The 15,275-nt window shown below is 36.7% G+C and overlaps 1 long non-coding RNA gene across 2 annotated transcripts; it reads right to left on the bottom strand.

Annotated features, from left to right (window-relative positions):
- Window positions 1-1,083: 1,083 nt before the first annotated feature.
- On the bottom strand, window positions 1,084-15,136 carry LOC140696608 (uncharacterized). 2 transcript variants are annotated; one of them, XR_012073110.1, is made up of 3 exons: window positions 15,037-15,136; window positions 10,344-10,502; window positions 1,084-1,301 (listed from the first exon to the last, which is right to left on the bottom strand). It is a non-coding gene; the product is annotated as an uncharacterized lncRNA (long non-coding RNA). The 2 variants fall into 2 exon arrangements; XR_012073109.1 differs by lacking the exon at window positions 1,084-1,301 and having other exon boundaries at window positions 10,170-10,502.
- Between the last annotated feature and the right edge of the window lie 139 nt (window positions 15,137-15,275).

Raw genomic sequence — 15,275 nt, 5'->3', positions numbered from 1 at the left:
TAATATCTGTCTCCCTAAGCTCCACGAGTTCAGGGGAAGTGTCTGATTTATGCATCACTCAGACCCCAAAATCTGGTACAATGTAATTAAAGTGTGGACTCCAGAACCGGACCCTGATTCCAGTTCTGGTTCTATCATGTAAACCTCTCTAAGCCTTAGTTTCTTCTTCTGTATAATGAGATTAGTAACAATATCTTCTTTGTAGAATTGTGTTTTTTTGTGTTAAAGAAATAATATTTATACTTATATATACAGATGTATATTTAGTATAATGCATATTAACAATAGTAAATATATGCCAAGTATTTTAAAAATAAATATTTGCTGAAAGGATATGTAATAAAAATTGATAGAGTCATATATCACAGTACATATCAGCAGTGTCCTGATTTTAGTTTAGGAATACTTAATTTCAGGAACCCTTAGTAACTCAGTTTTGAGTCTGAAATCCAACCCCTGGGTGTATATAAAAGGGGAGCCCATGGAAGTTTCCATAGTTCTTCCATCAGTTGGAAAGAAACAGGTTAGCCTATAGCTTAGCCCTGAAAGCTTCTTGAGGGCTGAGATTTTTATTTATCATCTGGCCTTCACTATTAAGTGCTGTGCCAGATGTGTAAAAAGGTGTTCCAAAATGTAACTGAAGAAATAACATGACTTCATGTCAATTTACATGTGGGTCCAAGACCAAATGTATAGGTTTTTTTCTATCAGTTTATCTCAATTTATAGGAAATGGGGATTTGTTCAATAAGAATAGGTCAGTGAAAGTGGTTATTACATTGACTACTTTTAAATCCTTCCTAAAATCTGAAATGATGAAACAGAGTCTAAAAGCTTACACTCTTTTCTGTCAAAGTTCACAGAAAGGCAGAAACCAGTAAATCTCATGAACCAGATACAGTGGGCAGCAAATTGAATGTAAGGTATATATTGAATGTAATACTAGAAGTGTGAATACAGATTTTTCTTTTTCCAGAAGTGAGAATAAATACACCTAGTAGGAAGAATTTAATATCAGAAGTGAACACTTAATAACACAAGTAGTATCTGGTGCACAGTAAGCACTCCAGAAATACCCATGGAGGAAAGGAACAGAATGTGTTTATTTTGACCTCTCTTTCAGGCCTTGATGTTACAGCAGTAGTGAACAGTAACACAGCTTGAGCAAGTACAACTCTAAATAGTAAAACAGCGTGAACACACAATTTGTACCAAAGGTAAGAGCAGACACGTTTACCACAGAAAGTGTAGATAAAAGTCGCCACCTACTAACTTCTTCTGGAAATATTCAGACAAGCCCACCTAGGGAAAAAAAGAAAAAAGAAGAGGATGTCTGGCATTAGAAGTGCAAGGCTTGCAAATAAAGATTAACCAATTCCCACCTAGCTGGGGGTTTTTTATTATTGTTATAGGATGGAGAAATTTTAAGAAATACAGAACTGAATTTTATGTGTACAAAATCACGTCTGTGTATACAAGTACACCAAGCACACATATCTGTTTCAGTGCTAAGTCAAGATCAGTGGTGTTTTCTATCCTGAGAAAGAAACCATTTCTGACAAAGGTAATGCAACGGATCAACGTAGCATTCCTTAAATACAATATCCTCCTGTGGAAACTGTTAAATGGGGGGGTGTGTTTGTGTGCGCGCGTGTGTGCGTGTGTTGTGTGTTGTGTGTGTACCAGTGAGGAGGGACAGAAGTTTTCTTGCTTTATTCCATCACTTGCTGGGTAGGTGCAAACAAAACTGTGAGACTTGACCAGACTTTCTAAACAGCTTTGTCAAAGAAAAGCAGCCTCTTTCCAATTATTACTTGAGCTATTACGGAAAGGGTGTGGAGAATGAGCTGTCAGAGTATCACATCATTATTCTCTTTTCAAAACCCGAACAGTGTATTCCATAAGCACATGGTGAGTATCAACAGAAACTGAAATCATATATTCCTAAGCCAACAGGACTTATTTCATGATGGCTTTAATGACTTCAGTAGTTTTTCAGGTAGGAAAGGATTAAAAGAGAGAGAAAAAAATCAGAGGAAGACAAAAATTGTAAAAATGTATAATGCTTAAAATAAACAGATCAAAAGCATATTGATAAAAGCCATATGGAAATAACAGCAGTAAGCATGGTTTACTTATAATTGTACAGTTCAATAAAATACGTTAAAGCATTTTACAGAGTTAAACACATATTATTTACTTGTGCACTCAACTAATGTGAAGAATCATGGATTATATTTCTGAAAATGAGAAAGTTGCATTTATAAAACAGAAAATAAACTCTTGGTGCTTTTATGAACCAGGAGTTTTAAAAGCATGATCTTATTTGATTCCAATGACACAGTAAGGTAGATATCCTGACCTCCCATTTACAGGTGGAAAAATGAGATCAGAGACGTTAATAAATTGCATGCACTAACCTAGTAAGGAATTAGAACACAGAAACATCTGCTCTCAAGAATATGTCTCTAACATCTTTGAAAACCTTGAAATCTATAGAGTCTCTTGCCAGTAAATGACATACACACAATATTTTGAACATAAAATGTGTCTACAGATCCCTCCAGCCCCACCCACAGAGTAATAAGAAACCTGTGCCATTTCGGGGTTCCCTGGAGTGAATACTCATATCAAGCCAGGTCGTCATGATTTTTCTTCCTTAGAATTGAAAACTTAATGGTAAACATATATATATCAAGTACTTAGACAAAAGTGGCTTGCTCTAAGATTTTTTTAATGTTTGAACAATTATTTCAAAGGGAAATGTTAAAATGGTTTAAGGAAGATATGATTTGGTACTGTCATCCACATTAATATACAACATGAGAAAAATACAGTAAAGCTCATATCTTTTTTCAGCGTATTAGGATCTCAAGCATATAGTACCAATGTTTAATTATATGAAACTTGTTAATAAATAATAGAACACTATTATGACATTTAAGTGATTACATATCCACAGCAAAAAGTTATTTATTGATATGAAAAGAATTCATAATATGTACTTTATAAGCCAAATTTTGTGTGTGTGTAGAAAGAACTTTAGAAAGATACATCAAAATGTTTATAATTTTATTTCTGGAGGCAAGATCATGTCATGTAGGGTTTTTTCCCACTTTCTTTTGCTTATTTCTGTTTTAAAATTTCTATATACTAAATACACTATATACAATTACATAATAGGTTAGCATAGTACATCATTGCTCAAATGTCAATACTTCATGGACATTAAAAATCCTTTGGTTAAAGCCAAAAATTCCTTTATGACATGGAAGCATTTTCAACACAGAGCTATTCCATCAATTTAGTTTGGAGGAGAAATAAAAGTTTTTGGCCAGGAAGGTGAAGTGTGCTCTGTTAAAAAAAGACATTAATCCTGACTCAAGTGTGGGGTGACATCTAGTGAACCATTTCTGCAGACAATTGCTGGGTTCTCTCCTCTAGGGCTCCCTCTCCTGCCTCTTTTCAGCACACAGTCCTCAATATCTGTTCTTTTACAAAGCAAGCATGTTTCCCCAATACAGAGAAGGAAATATCTGAGTCATGTACATATGTATCAGAGATGCCTCATTTTGTGGACCTTGGCAAGAGGGAGCTGTTCTGTTTGCTACGTAAATAACACACACTCCTTTCTGTGGGAAACAATGGTAGAGCTTCAGAGTTTGGATCATGACTTATCTAGCTTTTCATCCGTTAGTTTAATAAGATGGCTCCTTGTTTGCAGGTAGGAAGTAGGTGTCTCCTACAATCAACAGGTCACAGACCAACTCTCCCCCCAACTAAAAAGCTTGATTTTTGAAGAACAGACAACTATCCCCATGGAGTGACAAGAGGCAAAACAAGGAAGGAACTTAATCCCTGGGTTCAAGACAAGTTAGTTAACAGTACTGAAGTTCAAGACCGGACTAGCAGGACCTGCAACTCAGTGCTAAGCTATGGATTAGTGAGATGGAACCTGATGTCTAAAGTCAGTGTTGGTCCTAAAGAACAGGGTAGATAGTAGCCAAGCGGCCTTGGCAACGGGGGAAAATGTTGCAGGTAGAGCTTGGCATTATATGAAACAGTCCTCTGTATTGCTTTCATAATTATCAAGTCCCTTTACACTTTAATTTAAAAACTACCAGGATCCAAGTTCAAGGTTTTCCATGCAATAAATTACTGATGTAAATTTAGGATCATGGCTCTTCTGGGTTTTTAGAGAAACTTAAATACTTTTGATCAAACATAAGCCAAGACGTAAGCACTGGATATTCTGTGGTATCACTCTTGTCCAAAAAAAAAAAAAAAAAAAAAACAACCAAAAACAAAAATACCTGAGATCCACTAAATTCTACAAAATTCAGAGAGTAGGATGAGGATGGGAAGTGGTGGAAGAGCAAAGGGTAGGAGTCACATAACAAAGCTTGCTAGTTAGTCATCCTAAAGCAGCATTATCATGTGTTATCAATATCTGCTCTAAAACATGAGGTTGGCTGAAGATCCTATAACATGGAAATTCAGATCCTACTCAATAAATGTCAAAGGAAAAAAAAAACAGCTTGCCCACTTGCATAAAAATAAAGACAGTAAACCAGCATACTCAAAAATCCACAGTATTTTGGAGATGAAACAAAATTGCCTTGGAGCAAATTTAAGGTATATCCCCATTAAACTAGCAAAACAATAAAGATCCACTGGTGACAGGTTAGGGTAAAAAGGTCCGCTTATATATTTTAAGTGACGTAAACTGGTTCAAATTTTCTGCAGAGCCATTTGTGACAAAAGCTATACAATGATTTCTTTCCTTCGATCTAGTAATTTCACTTTGGGGAATAGAGTCCTAGAAAATAATCTAAATGCAAACAAGTAATTTGTTCCAAGTTGTTCATACAAAGCTTTTTTTGAAAAGGAAAATCTGAAGATAACTCAAATGTCCAACAATAAGTAATAGTCTAAGGAAATCGTGTTTAATATCACGGAATACTAGCTGGCCTGGTAAGTTGTGTGGACTATGTTAACTAATTTAATCTCTGATCAGTCTCGTGAGACAGATATTATTTATCCAATTTCAACTCAAGAAATCAATCAAGTTGCTTGTCCTTGGTCACATTTATGGACAAGTGACAAAGCTGGAATTTGAATCCTGTCTGCGAGTCCAAAATCCATGGCTCTTCAGTACATGATGTTGAACACATTTTCTGAAATTCTTTTTAAAAAAACCAGTCTCATCACATGATCCTCCAAGGAGGATTGATTGGTTGAATAATTCTTAAAATGTGCTAAAAATATATCTTTATAATGTTAACTGGCATAAGCTTTTGAAGTTTTAGAGTAATTATGCCAGTTTACATTTACTTAAGACAGCATTTCCCAATCCAGTACATTCTGTGTGTGTTTACACCAGCACATGAGTGTATGGGGTAACAGCTAAGAAGCCACAGAACTCTAGATCTGCAGAACACAGTCTGGAAAATAACTGATTTAAACTTTTGGGTTCACTGAACACATTCTTTTGAGGTTAAGTATTAACATTTAAAATATTAAAATTTATAAAAGTTAGTTATCGTTACTGTATAAACCTCTATGTGTAGGCTTTCAGAGAATTAAATGTAAAATAGAGAATTACTCGGAGCTTAAAGGGAAATAAATGTATACATCTATATTTTCTCTCTTCCTTAAGGTGATAAGGTAACTGTTTAAATATTGGCACAGAAAAACACCAAGGAATCCCTTACGTTGGTCTCCCTTAAAGAAGCAAGTTCATGGCAATTTGTCCTAGTTCTCCTATAGATAAGGATAATAAAAATTTTGATGTTCTGAGGGCCCAGATACTAGCTGTCAGAGTGGACACTGAGAAAGAAGGAGAAGATGAAGATTCTGAGTTCATAAAGTGGCACATACCGGAAACACTGACCCAGCATGCGAGGAGGTGACTGTGCTGATGGACTTAACTAAATGAAAACTAAGAGCTGGTGTCAAGTCCAGTCAGGAAGCAAATTCTCACTACTGACTGTGATTCAGAGGACTGATGTTCTTCCCCAAACCCGTTACTTTAAGACCTGTGACAATGGCCATACTAGAGCATTCAGCCTCCATCTCTGGGCCTGAACTTTTGTGTTCAAGAATTGCTTTGACAACCAGCCAGCTCTCTTCTCTTTCTTTCTGTCTCTCCCACCCTGCCTCCCTCCCTTTCCTCCTTCCTTCCTTCTTCTTCTTCTTCTTTTTTTTTTTTTTTTCCTGCTGACACTCAGCACTGTGTAAGTGAGGAGCTGTGGTCTGGGAAAGGGGAGGCAGGATGGACAGGACAGGGGTGGACAGGAATATCTGGGGGATATTCCCGGATATCAGGCATTCCTTCCCTGCAGGTTTAGAGGAAACACCTGCATGGATGAAATCCCCAGAACGCAGAGCTTTGACTGCTAAGGAGCAGGGGTAGGAGGGGCGCCCTAGGCCCAGCTGGGCCCCCAGGAAAGCTTCCAGGTGAGGCTTAAGGTCCATGGTCAGAAAGCTTCAGCTGTACCTCTGCATGGGCACGCCGTCCAAGCCTCCCGGGAACTTCTCGAAGTTCCAAGCGACGTCCTTGCGGATACCAGGAGACGAACTTGGGCTCGGTCATGAGGGTAGTGGCGACATCACTGGGCGTGAGCAGAGCCTCGCGAAGGAAGGCGAAGAGTGGGTGCGCCTTGGTGCCATTCACGTCGCACTTCTCAAAGAGCTTGAAGTTGGGCGCGAACCTGCCATCAGTGGAACGGACTTGAAGCCCTTCGGGATCTCCACGTTCTTGGCGTTCTCCTGATGCACAAACTGGTTGCACCAGAAGTCGAGCATGAACAGGGCCCAGGCCGTGTCGCCGCTGCAGCTCATTCTAGGTGTAGTCCGGACCGTTGTGCCTCGGTGACGAGGCCAGGTTCTCTGTGGGCGGCCCCTTTCACCGCAGGAAGCCCAGGCTCCTGGGCACGCCGGCCAGAGCGCGGAGCGACGCACCTGGCGCGGGCGGAGGAGAGGCGAGAAGAAGGGAAGGGAAGGGAAGGGAAGGGAAGGGAAGGGAGGGGACGGGAGGGGAGCCCCGCGGGCTAGAGCAGCCCAGCCAGCCCTTAAACTAACCATCACAGGAGCCATCCATAGATGGCTGGCTGAGGTATTTGGTTAATTCCTTAATCGCCATCAGCCTTTCATGGCTCTAGAACTTCTTGTATGGTAAATAAACATCTCCTCTAGGGAAAATTAGTGATTTGTTATGCAAATACAAGTTTAAGACCGGTGCCAAAGGGCTATTCTCATCCCTGCCAGCCAGGAATGAGAATTCAGCCTCCCATGTTAGAATTCTGGTGCTGTCTCTGGAATGCTCTTGTATTTTTCTCTTAGGTGGACCCTACTGTGACCATGTCCCTAAGCATGTCCAGCAAGTGGTGCTTCGTTCTGTCAATATCCTAATCTCCTCTACTGCTTACCTCTGAGTCCTCAGAGAATTGAAGGGACTTTAGTCTTAGAGACACAAGCCACTTTGTCTGGAAACCCTTGGGCTGGCCAGGGAAATTGACACCTGAACAGAAATCAGCTTTGGTACTTAGGATACAATTAACTAAGGCTCTAGGTTTCCTCTTCTGTAGCCAGCACATCACTATGGGACTGAGATGGGTTTTCACTTCTCTTTAGTTATTGATACTGAACATCCTGGGGTGTACGACAAGGATTGATGTGAGCATTAGAAGAGAATTTACCTTACATCTGGAACCACTGCTATTGCCCCCAGGTGCCAACACCACTGTGTGGAGATGGACTGGGATAAGATATCTTTGTGCCCACCTCCCAGATCAATTTAATCAGAATACTTTGTTGAGCACTGTTTTTTGTTTGTTTGTTTGTTTTTAAGTTTCTTGGATAATCTGAGCTGAGGACCACTGATAGTCATCTTTATTAAACATTTGAAGAGTGCCTTGGGATGTGTTTTGTGATTTAGGCCTTCCTTAATCTTTGTATGAGTCATACTCTCATCTTCAGATTGTAGCCCTTTCTGGTTTGGTTGATCCTTTTTCCAGTCTTGGGTTGTTTGTGAAACAAGGACAGAGCATGCTGGACCATTTGGATATAAAATCCCTACAGTGGATTTTATCTCAGGAAATTTTATCTAAGGAAATAGAAACCTTACTTTTTATGAGAAAGTTCTACTTGATTTCACCAGTGATCTATTGGAAGTTTCTTGAGCCTTTAGAGAAAGAACACTTTAAATGCAGAAAACAAAATGCAATGTAATATTATAAATGCAGGAGAGAGATTATTCTTGCAATTTTAGTAGATAATTTTCTCTTTCTCTAAATTATAAATAATCCCTAAAGCATTCATCAAAATAATAATCTAATAGAAGTAGTATAATACTTATCAATTCCCTAGCATTAACAAAATTTTAACTGAAATTCAAAGATGGCTATGTTATTTCTGCACAAAAGATCTTGGGGTTATTAAGAAATGCAATGAACATAAATTAAACATTATTCCTCTACGTTGCCAGTCAGATGTTGGACCACATCACCTACTCAAATAAAGCCTTGTTACCACTTTCTAATCCACAAAACAGATGCCTTCCTGCTTCCATGATCAAAGATATAAAACAGTTTCCAGACACTCCACCTCCACAGAGAACATGCTTGTAAACCTCATTCCTGACGTCTTAGGGAAATACCTACATCAAGTCACCAGCACCTATGGTTGAAGAACTGGAGTTTTGTCTAAGATCCAGGATGGTCTTAGGCAAGTTTTTACATTAGTCTGAACTTGAGTTTCCTCAGCTGTGATATGAAAGTTTGGTCTAACCACATTTTGAGAACTGGTAGCTCATGGACTAATTTTGGCCTGAGGATATGTTTTATTTGAAAAACAGTGCTTTTTTTTATGTCCATCAGTTGCCAACATTTGAAAATTGTGATGCTACTGAAGAGCAACATGTAAAAGAATGAAACTAGAAATTTTCTCACACTATATACAAATATTAACTCAAAATGGATTAAACACTTACATGTAAGACCTGAAACCATAAATCTCCTATAAGAAAACATAAGTAGTACACTGTTTGACATCAATCTTAGCAATATTTTTTTGGATCTTCTCCTCAGGCAAGGGCAAGAAAAGCAAAAATAAACAAATGGGACCTAATTAAACTTCAAAGCTTTTGCACAGTGAAGGAAATCATCAAAAAAATGGAAAAGCAACCTATTGAATGGGAGAAGTTATTTACAAATGATATGCCTGATAACTAGGGGTTAAATTAAAAAAAAACCTCTCATACAACTCAATTCAGGAAAACAAAGAACCTAGTTATAAAATGGGCAGAGGATCTGCACAGGCATTTTTCCAAAGAAGACATCCGAGGGCCAACAGGGACATGAAGAGATGCTTAACATCACTAATCATCAGGGAAATGCAAATCAAAACCACAATGAGTTGTTACCTCACACCTGTAAGAAATGCTATCGTCAAAAGGACAAGAAATAACAAGTCTTGGTGAGGATGTGGAGAAAAGGGAACCTGAGTATACTGTTAGTGGGAATGTAAATTGTTGCAGCCACCATGGAAAACAATATGAAGGTTCCTCAAAAAACTAAAAATAGCCCTACCATGGGATCAAAGAATTCCACTCCTGGGTATTTTTCCAAAGAAAATGAAGACACTAACTTGAAAAGATATAAGTACCTCTATGTTCATAGCAACATTATTTACAATAGTTAAGATATGGAAGCAACGTAAGTGTCCATCAATAGATGAATGGATAAAGAAGATGTGGAACACACACACACACACACACACAATGGAATATTGCTCAGCCTTAAAAAAAATGAAATCTTGCCATTTGTGACAACAGGGGTGAACCTGGAGGGTATTATGCTGAGTGAAATAAGTCAGACAGAGAAAGATAAATACTGTATGTTTTCACATATATGTGGAATCTGAAAAAAAAACAAAGAACAAATATAACAAAACAGAAACAGACTCACAGATACAGAGAAGAGGTGGTTATCACAGGGGAGAGGTGTGGGGGAAGGGACGGAATAGGTGAACAGGATTAATAGGTACAAACTGCCAGTTATAAAACAAATAAGTGACAGGGATATAATGTGCAGTATAGGAAATATAGTCAATATTTCATAACTTTGTATGACATGTAATCTAGAAAAATTGAATGCTGTACACCTGAAATTAATATAATATTGTAAGTCAACTATAATTTTTTAAGTTTAAAAATAAATATTAAAATTGAGATGTTTGCATAAAAATCAATTTTTGAATTTTCTTGAAGAAACTGGCAGAACCAGCCTGCATTCTTTCTTGGCAATAATTGCCTGGAGCCGAGCCTGCACGTTGCCTTGTCACCTTTAGACGCAGCTCGTGTTTGTGGGGACACCGCAGTCCTCAGCAAGCCCACTGCGCTCACTGCAGTGTTGCCGGGCTCCCAGAGCCCCAGAGGTTGCAACCTGTGGTCTCATAGTCTCTTAGGTCCCTTCCAGTTCTGAAATCCCGAGTCTCCTTTTCCTAAAACACCAAGACATAGAGCAGGAGAGGATGAGAAGTGGGTGGAAAGCGGAAGAACAGGATGAGGAGAGAAGGGCACTCTTTTCTTTCACGTTCTGATTGAGTGTGGGTGTATAATTTCCCTTGGATAAACAATCACTTCAAAAATTTTCTCCATAATTTCAGAGTGGGTGGAGAGTGAGAAAAACATCCAAACACCACTGTCTTGTTTACCAGGTGATGTGGAACTGAAAGAAACAAGGCAGAAAGGTAGCTACTGAATTTCATTTTTGTCGTTGTTTTAAAACGTAGGTTAGTTTCCCTGTAGATTCTGAAAATCATATGATTTTTAGAATCTGGAAAATTCAGAAATGTAGAAAGCCATATCAAATTAACACCATTCAATTCAAATCTCCAGGGGGATAAAATATTTTATCTCAGTTTATTATAACAAGCATTTGTTGAGCACCTATGTATGTGTTAGGTACTACAAGGGATACAAAGACAAATCAAAGAAATAATATTGAACTTTAGGAAACACGTAATATATGAGGAGGAAATAATACAAGTACATACCCCATTGATACAGGGCAATAAGGTACAACTGGTAAAAGAAAAATACGAAACACAGTCATTTCAAGGTCTATAATTCAGAGAAAGTTGCCAATGAAACAATATAAAGAATTTTATAATTTCCAGTACAAAGAGAAGAGAAAACATTTTCAAATTTTCACTGAGTTATAACAAAGAATGCAAATTCAAAAAATAATTGATTAAAACAGAACAATTGCCTATCAAAGTGATGCATATATATGATTGTTTTAATCAAAATTATTCCAAAGCAAAAAATACTAAAACACTGCAAAAACAAGCAGAAAATGGAGCCCATCCCCAATCATGTTTATAGTAGAAATGCACTTAGATTTCACAGCTTACTGGATGAACATCATACTTTGACCCTGACTTCGTGGGACCTACAACTGAAAGTAATTACCATAGTTTAAAATACCTCTGAAAAGATTTTCATTCTCATATAGGTCATAAACCCACCAGAACATGATTTCAGTACGTTATGAATAATTCTTGAAAGAAAAATGATCATGTCCAGACATACACTTTTAGAGGGAAAAACCCCACAAAACTTTCTCCTGATTTAATTTAAAAATGATAATTGGTTCATTTTTCAAAGGACCTTAATTCTGAAAATATTTTGCCATAGCATTTTTGTGTATGTAAAACCTAATGATACCTTAAATAACAAGTTCCCAAATGAAATTACCAACAATTAGATGCTACATGTATTGCTTTCAAGTCTACAATATTATTAAATTATCATTGCTTTGCAAATTAATACTTGCTTTCGTTTTGTAAAGTGACCAAGGGGAAAATAGGTTCAAAATGAGTGTAAAACAGTAACTATGAATCACCAAAATTTGTGGCTTTTTTCCCTAGAATCATTTTCTCCTACATGAAAAACATGGTTTATAATAATAATACAACATTTCCCCCAGCTTTTTATAGTTTTTAAAGACTGATATGCTTACCACAGGATCTTTATCTGTCTAGAAAATTTAGTGGAAACAGCACACTGTTCCCTGGATAAAGCATGTATAATAAATGTAATCCTGCAAATTTACTGCTGATTTATCAACTGTACAGTTGTCAACTGAATCAATCCCTTTGATGGATCAACATTTCCATTACTAAGAAAAAAACGTACACCTCTGAGCTGTACTATTCTCTGCAGACCAAAAAATGTGGTTGTCATAGCAATTGCAAACCGTGCAGAGGCTGTCATGACCCAGTAACAGTATAATGGAAAACATCTGCTGGGAAATCACGGACTGGCGTGAGGTCTTTGGGAGGAAGTATTTGTGAGAATTTAACCTTAAGAGATTTCCTCAATTCTGATCTCCGACTCCCCCAATGCAAATATTTAAAATGGTACTCTTTTTGCCAAAATCTGCAGCACACAACATAAAGGGAAACACAGAGAGAAAACGTGAGATTTTAATCATTGTCAATAATGCAACTTTTAAGAAATTAAATTAGTTCTTATATACAAAATTATTATAAAGTTCTCCCCCTAAAAAATGGGACAGGTAATATTCATTATTTTACCTCAAACAGCAGTCTCAAACTTAAGTGTGCATCAGAATTACATTTATGGCTCCTTAAACACAGATTGCTGGGCCCTCACCCAAAGTTTTTGATTCAGTGGGTTAGGATGGGGTCTGATAATTCATATTTTTAAAGTTTCCAAGTGATGCTGTTGCTGATGGTCCAGGACCCTCATTTTGAGAATCACAGATCTAAAGTAAGAACCTCAAAGAACTCTAAAAGCTTGCTAGCAATAGAATATTGAGAGGAGTAAGAAAAATATCAGTTCTTATTACAAGCTCACTTCACTGATACAGACTGCAGTGGTTTCTATCTATACTGGGTCCTGCATGAGAAATCACTTTAAAATTCCAGGTCCTCCCCATAGAGATTTGGTTTTAGTTGGTCTTGGATGGAATCCAGTGTCTGGATATTTTTAACAAGCATCCCGAGTTAATTCTGATGTAACCCTGTTTTTCTACTTCGCTTGGGAATCACTGATTCAAGACAAGTTGTCGCTTTACGGTGTATAATAATCACCTGTAAAGCTTGTTTTAAAACTCTGATCATTGTCCCGAAATGATCTCTGTAGGTCTGGATGGGACTCAGGAGTTGAAGTTTTATCAAGAACCATTAGGTTTTGGTGAAGGTGAAGACAAACTTCAGTCTTCGAAGTGAGTTGTTCAAGATATCTATTGAAAATAGGGGAAGAAAAACCAGAACTATTTTATTTCATTTGAAAACTAAGAAAGGCATTAGGCTTTACTCATACTCTGGCCCCCACAATAAGCCCATCATTAGGGGCAGTCATGGGCCACCTATTGTAGGAGGCAAGGTGGATCTTTAACCTGGAGGAAGGGTTGACAGCAACATTTTCATTCAAGTATTATTACAACAAAGCAATTCATTGGGACTCATTTAGGTGGACATATGGATTTTTTCCTCTAGTTTTCACTGACCTAACCCTTCAGAAAATAGACTAGTGGCTTAAAAAGAATTGCGATTGATTGAAGACATTGCAAATAATGCAACCACAAGTAAGACACTTGAAAATGGCCTAGCTGACACATTTCCTATTCTTAATGCAAGCTGTTTCCCAACGTAATTAAGAGGAATAATTTACTAAGATCCAAGAAGTTGCTCAATAAAAAGAAAATAACTCTTTTCTGAAATAAATGCAGGCTGCAGAAAGAGCATTTTGAAAACGGATGTTTCCATCATTACATAATTTTGTTGCTAAAAATCTGCACACTTAAGAACATGGAAAACAAATTTTCTACCCTGATTAAAAATCTTCAAAAGAGTTTCAGTGGGTTTTGAACCATTATTTAAAGGTATAATTAACACTTGATTAGTTTACAAGAAAAACTAATGGACTTAAGGGAAGATTAAATGTGCTTGAATTTCAACAAAAATTTTTAGTGGACTACATAGAGAAATGAGTGGGATGATTTAGTAAGCAAAGAAAAAACAGACATGTTTTTTCCATTTGGATCTGCAACATTTTTTGTCAGCTAAGATGGACTAGGAAACCCAAGTATCTAAGTAAACTGAATTTAAACTCATACTTGCACTATACTATAAAGTGTTAGGCCAAAATATTTTTATAAATAATGAGACATATGAAATATTAATTTTGTCCCTATAACATAAATATATTATTTATTTTTAAGGAAAAAATATTTTGTTCTCTTTAAATTTATTATTAAAATAACATTTTTTTCCTCAGTTCATTTTTTAAAAAATTCTATTGCATCCTTTGTAATGTAAGGCTATAGAAATATTTTTATTTATAACATAAATAAATTTACATGCACTGAGGATATTTGTTTGAAAATATCTTACTGATTTGAATATGTAGGTTAAAAAATTTGCAGATCTGACTTTTGAAAAATTGGATTTGAGAAAATATTTTTCCTTAGAAATCTAGTCAACAAGTTAGAAATTCTTTTCTTTCCTATGAAGTAGGGATATATATCAATTGATGATAATAAAGTGAATATTAATTATCTGGGTGTTATAAGCATTGTATTAATGCTACCTGTTGTAGATGTTAAAAACTTTTATAAATACTAAATAATTCTTGGACTAAAAGTAATTGACATTTATTATTCTTTTTGTGAGTAAATAGTCTTTAGTGTCAAAAAAGATTATGGCATTATAGTTGAGTGGCTATTAATCAGGATCTTGAAGTTGAAAGTCCTAGAAATAAAATGAATATTTTAAACTAAATTATATTAGCCATCTTTGGGAAATTGGTGAAAGACTCACCAATGAAAAAAATGTCATTTGCTTTTCTATTATGCACTTGAATAGACTTTAAACAATATGCAGCATACTTTTTAAATAGTTACAAAAATTATACAACACATGCTCCCCCTAAACAGAATCAAATGGAATGTATAATCTAGTTGGAGAGAGAACACATAGAAATGTACCCCATATATCTTTTTACCTGAAGGGAAAAGCTATCACACAACTAGGTTTTTGACAGTTTCGTTTGTACTGGTGGAAGGTGTGCACTGTGGGTAGAGAGGGAAGTTCTCACCACTTCAGAGGGAACAGTAGCACTGGCATCAAATAAATGCTTTCAGAAAGTTTATGTCATAATTACCAGAATGGAACTCCAGCACCTCCTCTAGATAGGCTTATTAGTTTTCTATTGTTGTGTAATATTACCACAGACTTAGTGGC

Source organism: Vicugna pacos, chromosome 5 (assembly GCF_048564905.1).
Source record: "Vicugna pacos chromosome 5, VicPac4, whole genome shotgun sequence".
Lineage (NCBI taxonomy): Eukaryota > Metazoa > Chordata > Mammalia > Artiodactyla > Camelidae > Vicugna > Vicugna pacos.
Note: the sequence above shows the minus strand (reverse complement) of the source record. Positions and strands in the feature narration are given on the sequence as shown.